This window comes from Amphibalanus amphitrite, unplaced genomic scaffold, assembly GCF_019059575.1.
Source record: "Amphibalanus amphitrite isolate SeventyFive unplaced genomic scaffold, NRLGWU_Aamphi_draft 000111F_arrow, whole genome shotgun sequence".
Classification (NCBI taxonomy): Eukaryota; Metazoa; Arthropoda; class Thecostraca; order Balanomorpha; family Balanidae; genus Amphibalanus; species Amphibalanus amphitrite.
Window position 1 is genome coordinate 303549 of NW_024881606.1, and position 7323 is coordinate 310871.

The following is a 7323-nucleotide window of genomic DNA, read 5'->3' on the forward strand; positions in this document are numbered from 1 at the left end:
TCTTGGTGGTGTAATGCTGCCTTTTAGGTGGTTTTACAAACTAGAGCTTCGTTTTCTACAGTCGTGTGATGTCAGTTTCTCTGGCCGTGTTTTTAACCCTATTAGTGGCAGGGGGGTTGTTTTTATCCACCCCTCAGGTTTTTCGGGAATATCTCCGAAACCGCTGAAGCTACGATGCTGAAATTTTCTGACTTTTCCTAAAACTAAATTCGGCACATTCCCTGAAAATTTCAAGTTCATAACTTTACTAGGGGCGGCTCCAGAGCACTGGGAATTGGGGGGTCCTATTCGTGAAGCGAGTCATTTGGGCGAAGATCACGATGCTGCACCAGTTTTACGAACAGTGAATGAAAGGTATCATGTGATAACATATACAAAGTTATTGTGCATCCTCTTTTGACACGTTTTTGCTATAATAGGCGGATCCAGGCGTCCAAAAAGGGGGGTTATTTTTTACCTCCCAACATAGGTGCCCTGACACCGCCTATGCATGACCAATACAATTTTAGTCGTTCTCTCATAAGAAAATTGTAACATAACAAGACCATTGCCACCCTTTTTAGAAACAGTACCAACAAAAACCTTATTTACTATACTTTTTGTGTACCCCCAATCTCAATGATCTGTATCCGCCTATTATTTTTGAAAATGCATATTTTTAGGATCCATGTGAATTCCTGGTTCATTCTCTATCGATCGGCAAAAGTTGCGTTAAGATTGGTTCAGAAACCTGGCCGTGATAAACAGTCTAAAATGTATCTGCAATTTGCCCGTTTTTACCCCCCTCTACCCCCCTATTGACATTTTTTAATTTTATTTTTTTAGAAATGTAGATCTCGTTGAGCCAAATCGAATGCCGGTTGAATTTTGAAGATCGGCCGGTTAGATCTCGAGATATCAAGGGGGGTCGTAAACAGCCCCCCCCCCTGCCACTAATATGGGGTAGCCAGGAGCCTGCCACTAATAGGGTTAAGTCGTAAGGCTTCGTTTTATATACGGTTGTGTCGTGTCGTCTTCTACGGTCGTATGATGTCAGTTTGTACAGTTGCACGTCACTGGCTTATATAACCGTAGATATAGGATTCTGTCTCTACAGCCATAAGGTGTCTGCTCTTGATCTGGCGGCGTTGAATCTTTTAGATACCAGCCATCGGCATCATTTCGGTATAGGGCCTCAGTGGGAGTCATCTGAGATGTGCCCAAAATACAAAGACACAACCTTTGTCTGTAGCCAAAGGTCAGACACGGCCCATGACCTTTGACCCGGTACCTCTCGATACCGTTAGCCGTGATTATTGTCTGAAACGAGGCGATACTCCTAGTGTTAAGTATCGCTCTTTTGTTTTCCAATGTAAAGTACCCTAAAACTTCTCTCACTTTCCGCAATTTTCATTGATCAGAGAGCTTGTTTTAGTCACCTAAGATTTGAGTGTCTATTGGTAAGCAAAAATACAAGGCCTAAAAACGGGGAATAACTCTTTTGTCTTTTGTCCTAAAGTAGCCAGTCTAAAATACTATGAGCGAACAAGCTAGTCAGGATAGTCATTCTCTACGACATATTCGTACACAACAAAAACGCCTTATAGCCCTCGCCGGCCGATATGGAGGGACGGGTGCCTCCCTCATATGTTTTTTTTCGCAATAGCTCCAAACACGCCGGCGCTAGAGAGCTGAAACTTGGTATACCTGGCTTTTGATTCAAGCCGCATGTTTTGATACCAACCGCATTTTGAGGTCAGTTCAGGTAACTGACCTATGACGTCATAAGTGAACCTCTGCACGATCCTAAGATCTCGCAACTTCGCAACGCCCTCAGTGCCAGATAAACCTTCACAGGGAGATGAAACTTACAGGATGTAGTATTCTTCAGAGGTTTCAAAACTTGTACATCTCGGATATTTCCTAAAGGCTATATTGAGGCCAGGTCGGTCAAGTGACCTCACCATTACACCTAAGTCAATGGAAAAAATAAAAACTGCTATTTTAGCGCCGGGAACGATCTCAAACCATCTCAAGCACACGGAATGGTGATTTCTTGCACTGCTTGCGAGGTTCGATGCTTCACTTTTGTATTATTGACCTTGCGTGACGACATTTATGACGTCACTTTGGGTCATAAGAGTTTTTCGTCAATAACTCCCGACCACCTACGTGACTTGGGGGCGCTGACCTGACCTTGACCCGAGGTCAACATCTCAAGCTGACCTCACCCGAACAAAAAGTATACCATTCGACGTGCTTGAACGAGGCAAACACGACGATGCCAAAATCGCGACTCTGTGACCGCATTTTACGAAATTATTTATGAAAAACTGAACCCGTGCCTTGGGTCACTTGACCTGACCTCAGAGGTCACCAGTTCATATGAGACCTTAAAATCGAGTACCAGTCGCAGCGTCTCGTAAGGGTGCACACGTTCGTTTTTTTCCGCGGCGCTCTAGCTCCATCAGGGGCGAAACGATAATTGACGAGGGGGGGGGGGTCGGTCGTACCACCCCTCCCCCTCGGCCGGCGCTTATGTAGAAAACCAATAGGTCCCGGCGAGGAATAATGTACAGACGACGGAAATACAAAGCAAAGTATCATGTAAAGATACTTTGCTTTGCTTTATTTTCTTTTTGGATACTGCGATATGTAGAAGAAAAATATCGGAAAGTTGTAAGAGAAAGTGCGGCAAGCAAATGCAAGCAACAGAAAGAGAAAAGCGTTTAAATCTTGTGATGTAGGTGTTACAGGCAATGTGTGGAATCAGGCATTCTATAGAATGCCTAGGCATTCTATAGAATGCCTGACCGACCAGGCATTCTATAGAATCCCTAGGTATTCTATAGAATCCCTGACTGCTTAGGCATTCTATAGAATGCCTGGCTTAAGCTCCCAGGCATTCTATAGAATGCCTAAGTATTTTGATTGTCCGAAACACACTTCGAAAATTAGGGGTCATTGGCAGTAATGCTATTTGTTTACCTAATTTTCATTGTTGGCCTAGGCCGGTCGTCACCTCACACCATTTCAGGGCAATGAGCTGAGAGGAAGCGAGGGAGGTATTGGGCTATGCCGACCACCAAATGGTGCGCCGCAAGCAGCAGCTGATCCAATTCCGTTGGCACGGAAGAGCCACGGCGCAAGGCACGCGGGAGAGTCACAGGCCAACCAGTCGCTTAAACGGTTACCCTCGGAGGATTATGCTGCTACAGATACGAAGCTGCATTAGAAGAGTGTTGGCTGGGAGGGTGGACCGTAGGCTTGAATCGAAAGTGATTGCGAATGACGATGGCTTTGTTCTGATGTTAGAAATGAAGGTGAAAAATACACCTGAAAGGTCACATTTTATGTCGTCATAAGCACTTCGTGTAACGACTCTCAATATACATACATGGACAGCTCAACCTACACCGTAATGTCAGGGAATAACCTGAATAAATGGTTCATTATTCCACGTCTGGGCGGTGGCCCGGCCGTAACAAGAGCCGGATTAGGTGTTGTTCGATCTCCCCTTCCAGCTTGACTTCTGGGCCATGCGGTATTTGAAAGGTCGTCAAAGACTCAAAATTATGAAATTTTACTTCAGTTCTTCTTTGGCAATGTTCGAAAGGGTGCCATTTCTAAAACAAATAGCTAAGCCATTTTTTAGGTCAGCCCAATTTTTGTCCATTTTTGGCTCGTAGCCGTTTTCTCCAGTTTGACCTTAAATCAATTCCTTAGAAGACAAACACCTCCAAAAATGGACGATTTGTCAATTTTTTCTGTGTAATTTTTTTTTTTACCAAAGGCGTTTCCGATATTGACATTACCACCATCGTCTTTCTAGCGTTAAGATAAATACTCTGTACTCTCAGAATGAAATCCTGATACAATTTGACCTAATAAGGTCAGATTGAATACCTGACCGGAAAATTTGACTGAATGAACATTTGAGTCAAATGATTTGACTGAATGAACATAAATAGCTGAACGCAAGGTAGCCTGGCAGAAAATAATAATGTTACATGTCGGTCTGTGCTCATAATCTTATACAACATCCACTTATATGTTGGAAAGATTCGTGTATTTCCTAGGCATTCTATAGAATGCCTGAAAATCAGGCATTCTTTAGAATGCCTAGGGATTCTATAGAATCCCTGGTGGGTCAGGCATTCTATAGAATACCTAGGGATTCTATAGAATGCCTGGTCGGTCAGGCATTCTATAGAATGCCTAGGCATTCTATAGAATGCCTGATTCCACACATTGCCTGTAACATAGGCACACTTTGAAAACTTTAAGTCAATTACATTGTCTAACTCATTGGGGTTGAGTTCATCGCGCAGTGCAGACCAGAACTGCATGCCGCGGTCATAGCAGAGGGCGATCGTCATTAGCAAAATGGCCGCCGTCACCAGCTGACTCACTCGAGGAAGGAACGCATCAATGCGGCAAACACATGGAACACTCGGCCTACTTGACAAATATGTACTTCCAACTAAAAATACACTAAATATCTATCAATTTTAGAGATAGAAATTGTTTTTCATTCCTCGAAAAAACATTGAGAAAGGATTAACGAAGACTGAATTTGTAGAGTCATGCATTTTGGAAAGCGAAACTTTGACGCGCAAATATCCCCATAGCTTTTTGGATTTAAAATCACATTTTCCTTCAGTAATGAAGTATCTGAGCTTGTCATTGCTTGCCATTCTGTAAATGCCAGCGTGTTATAAACGGGTGCCCAGCAACATTGATAGTTGTTGCAAAATGACAGTGATGTACAGTTCACCTACAAATGAGATGTCCTCTCTCTCTCTCTCTCTCTCTCTCTCTCTCTCTCTCTCTCTCTCTCTCTCTCTCTCTCTCTCTCTCTCTCTCTCTCTCTCTCTCTCTCTCTCTCTCTCTCTCTCTCACTCACTCTCACTCACTCTCTCCTTCTCTCTCTCTTTTCTGTCTTCTGTGAGAGAGCGAGATGTCCTCCCGTCGCATGCATCTGTCACAAGCGAAAGATAGATATGCTTGATTTGTTCAAGAATATCTAGTCCACACATAGGATTTCAAACGCTGAGCACATGTTTCCAACGCAGCAAAACTAATTTATGAACACGTATTATAGCATAGACAGAATTGAGAAGTGCCTGTTAATTATATGGCCGTGTGTGATCACTTATGCAGAAGTTCGTCGGTCACATAAGTATTTATGAGTTATTCGCGTTAGAGAGAGAATTGAACAGCAGCCCTCTCATAAAACACAATATTGCCTCACAAAACTCAAATATCTGCCCTTTGGGCCAAACTCATGCATCACCAAAGGGTATTATCAAGTCCCGGTCAAATTTACTTCTCCATAACCATATATTTATGGATTATGGAGTATTACCAGATATAGAGCCAGAAATAAATTTTCATAAACTTAGATCATGTGTTATTACGTATAGTGGTGAGACTAAAAGTAATTAAACATGATCCCATTCCCCAATCTCGAGAACAGCAAACCTTTTCCAGAGCGCACATCTCAATAACACGCACTTCTCCAACCGACGTTACCTACGAAATCCACCGACTATTTTTTTCTTCTTCTCCGATCTAGCCAAGTACTCACCACATTCGCCGATATGTCTCCAATCCAATTCCAACAGCTCGTGCGTTTTACGCCACTCAGCGCCACCAATCCGTACGTTCAGTCCGTGCGCGCGTGTCCGTCACAGCGGCGGCCGTGCTCACTTCTCTCCGCGTCGAGAGCGACTGGCCACCCCAGCCTCCGGCGACGCGATCCTTCCCTCCCCTCCCCTCCCCCCTCGGCCGACGGAGAGGCAGGCCGCCGGGCCAGGGTAGCGCACTGATTGGAGGGGAAGTTTGTAATGACGACTAGGTGGTGACAGGTGGAGTACGGTCCGGAAGTCAGGGGATGATAAAGTTTTCATGATGGTGTAGTTCAGTTTTCGATCAAATGCATTGCAACGTAAATATAGTACCTGATTGAGATGACTTTTAAGCTCGGCTGAAAGTATTGGAAGGGTTTTGTTTGTAGCATCAACACTATTTAACAAAACATTTATTGGATTTTTAGAACACGCGCTTTGTGGCAGCTAAATGGTTTATCGACACTTAACATGTTAATTTCATTATATTGGTCAACATTTCTTTCAGAAAAGACAACTATGTAGAACTCTTTGTAGAACGATTCATCGGTAAATGCTAAGTGAAACATCGATAAATTGCAGTTTCAGCTCAAGGGCCAGAGCTAATTACTGGGTCTACATTATAGAGATGTCAATCGGATACCAACTTTTTGGTATACCGATACCAAACCGATACCAACTTGGTATTTGGTATTTAATCCTAATGTTTTTGGTAGGTATTTTGTTTGGTATCATGAACCCTCACTAATGTATAAGAGGCTGAGAAATTGGTAAAAAGTTGGTATTTCCCTCATGTTTCCAACTTAGTTTGGTTTCGGTATTTCCCATGGTTTTTGTTGATATTTGGTTTGGTATCGGTATTCCGATTTTCCGTAATTTACATCACTTGTCTACATACTCCATCCCTACCGACACAGCAGCTGAAAAAGCTAATCCACGCTTAAGTCCAAAAAGTGAGCGTCGTGGCTTCGTGCACTGTAGCGTGAGTGCGCTCTTCTTATGGCCTGAGGGTTCAAATTATTGTGTTGAATTATCGTCATGGTCTACAGATCTTACAATAATTGGTGCTTGACAATAAAGACACGCTATTGATTTTCAGGCCTTACAGTCAGCACCAATCTATAGAGCTGCAGTGTCAATAGCCGGGGTCTTCAGCGCTCACCACCGGACGACTGGCGCCAAAGTGCAGCCAATCTGTTTCAGAGGCACAAGGTCGTGTCAGACCGCGTGTTCATCACTCGACCTGACGGGTCGCAGTCCGGTCTGAATGCGCCCTCAGCCGTTACGGCCTTGTTTGTGTTTGTGCCGTGGCAGTGAGTTTGTTTAACTTCGCGCCGCGCTGTTGAATCGCGGTCAGACTATCAAGGACGTCGCAGTAAGCAGCGTGTGTGCTGGAGTGACAAACGTCATGATATTTTCCTGAGTATAGGTAGTATTCGCCCCAGTGGGGGGGGGGGGGGGGGGAGAGGGGGGTTATGTTACCACCCTGTCGCGTTTTTTTGCGTGTGAATAAAAAACCGCGGCGCGTAGCGCCGCGCCGCTTGGAGTAGCTTTTTATACATCAATTTTGGACAATGTGTGAAATTTTTGACCCCAGGTCATGTCAGGTCAGGTCACCAGGTCAAGTTAACTGAATAAGCCTAAAAAAGTTTGCAATCATGTCCAGCCTGAAGTTTTTGTAAGAGAGGTGGTGGATTACATGATGTTATGAGCG

The 7323-nt window shown here is 44.0% G+C and overlaps 1 protein-coding gene across 1 annotated transcript in view; it reads right to left on the bottom strand.

Annotated features, from left to right (window-relative positions):
• The window catches only part of LOC122381012 (muscle, skeletal receptor tyrosine-protein kinase-like), a 45796-nt gene extending 40048 nt beyond the window's left edge, over window positions 1–5748 (bottom strand). Inside the window, exon 1 of the mRNA XM_043364687.1 lies at window positions 5570–5748. The gene's annotated coding sequence lies outside the window, so the exon portion shown is untranslated. The remainder of the gene's footprint in view (window positions 1–5569) is intronic.
• Between the last annotated feature and the right edge of the window lie 1575 nt (window positions 5749–7323).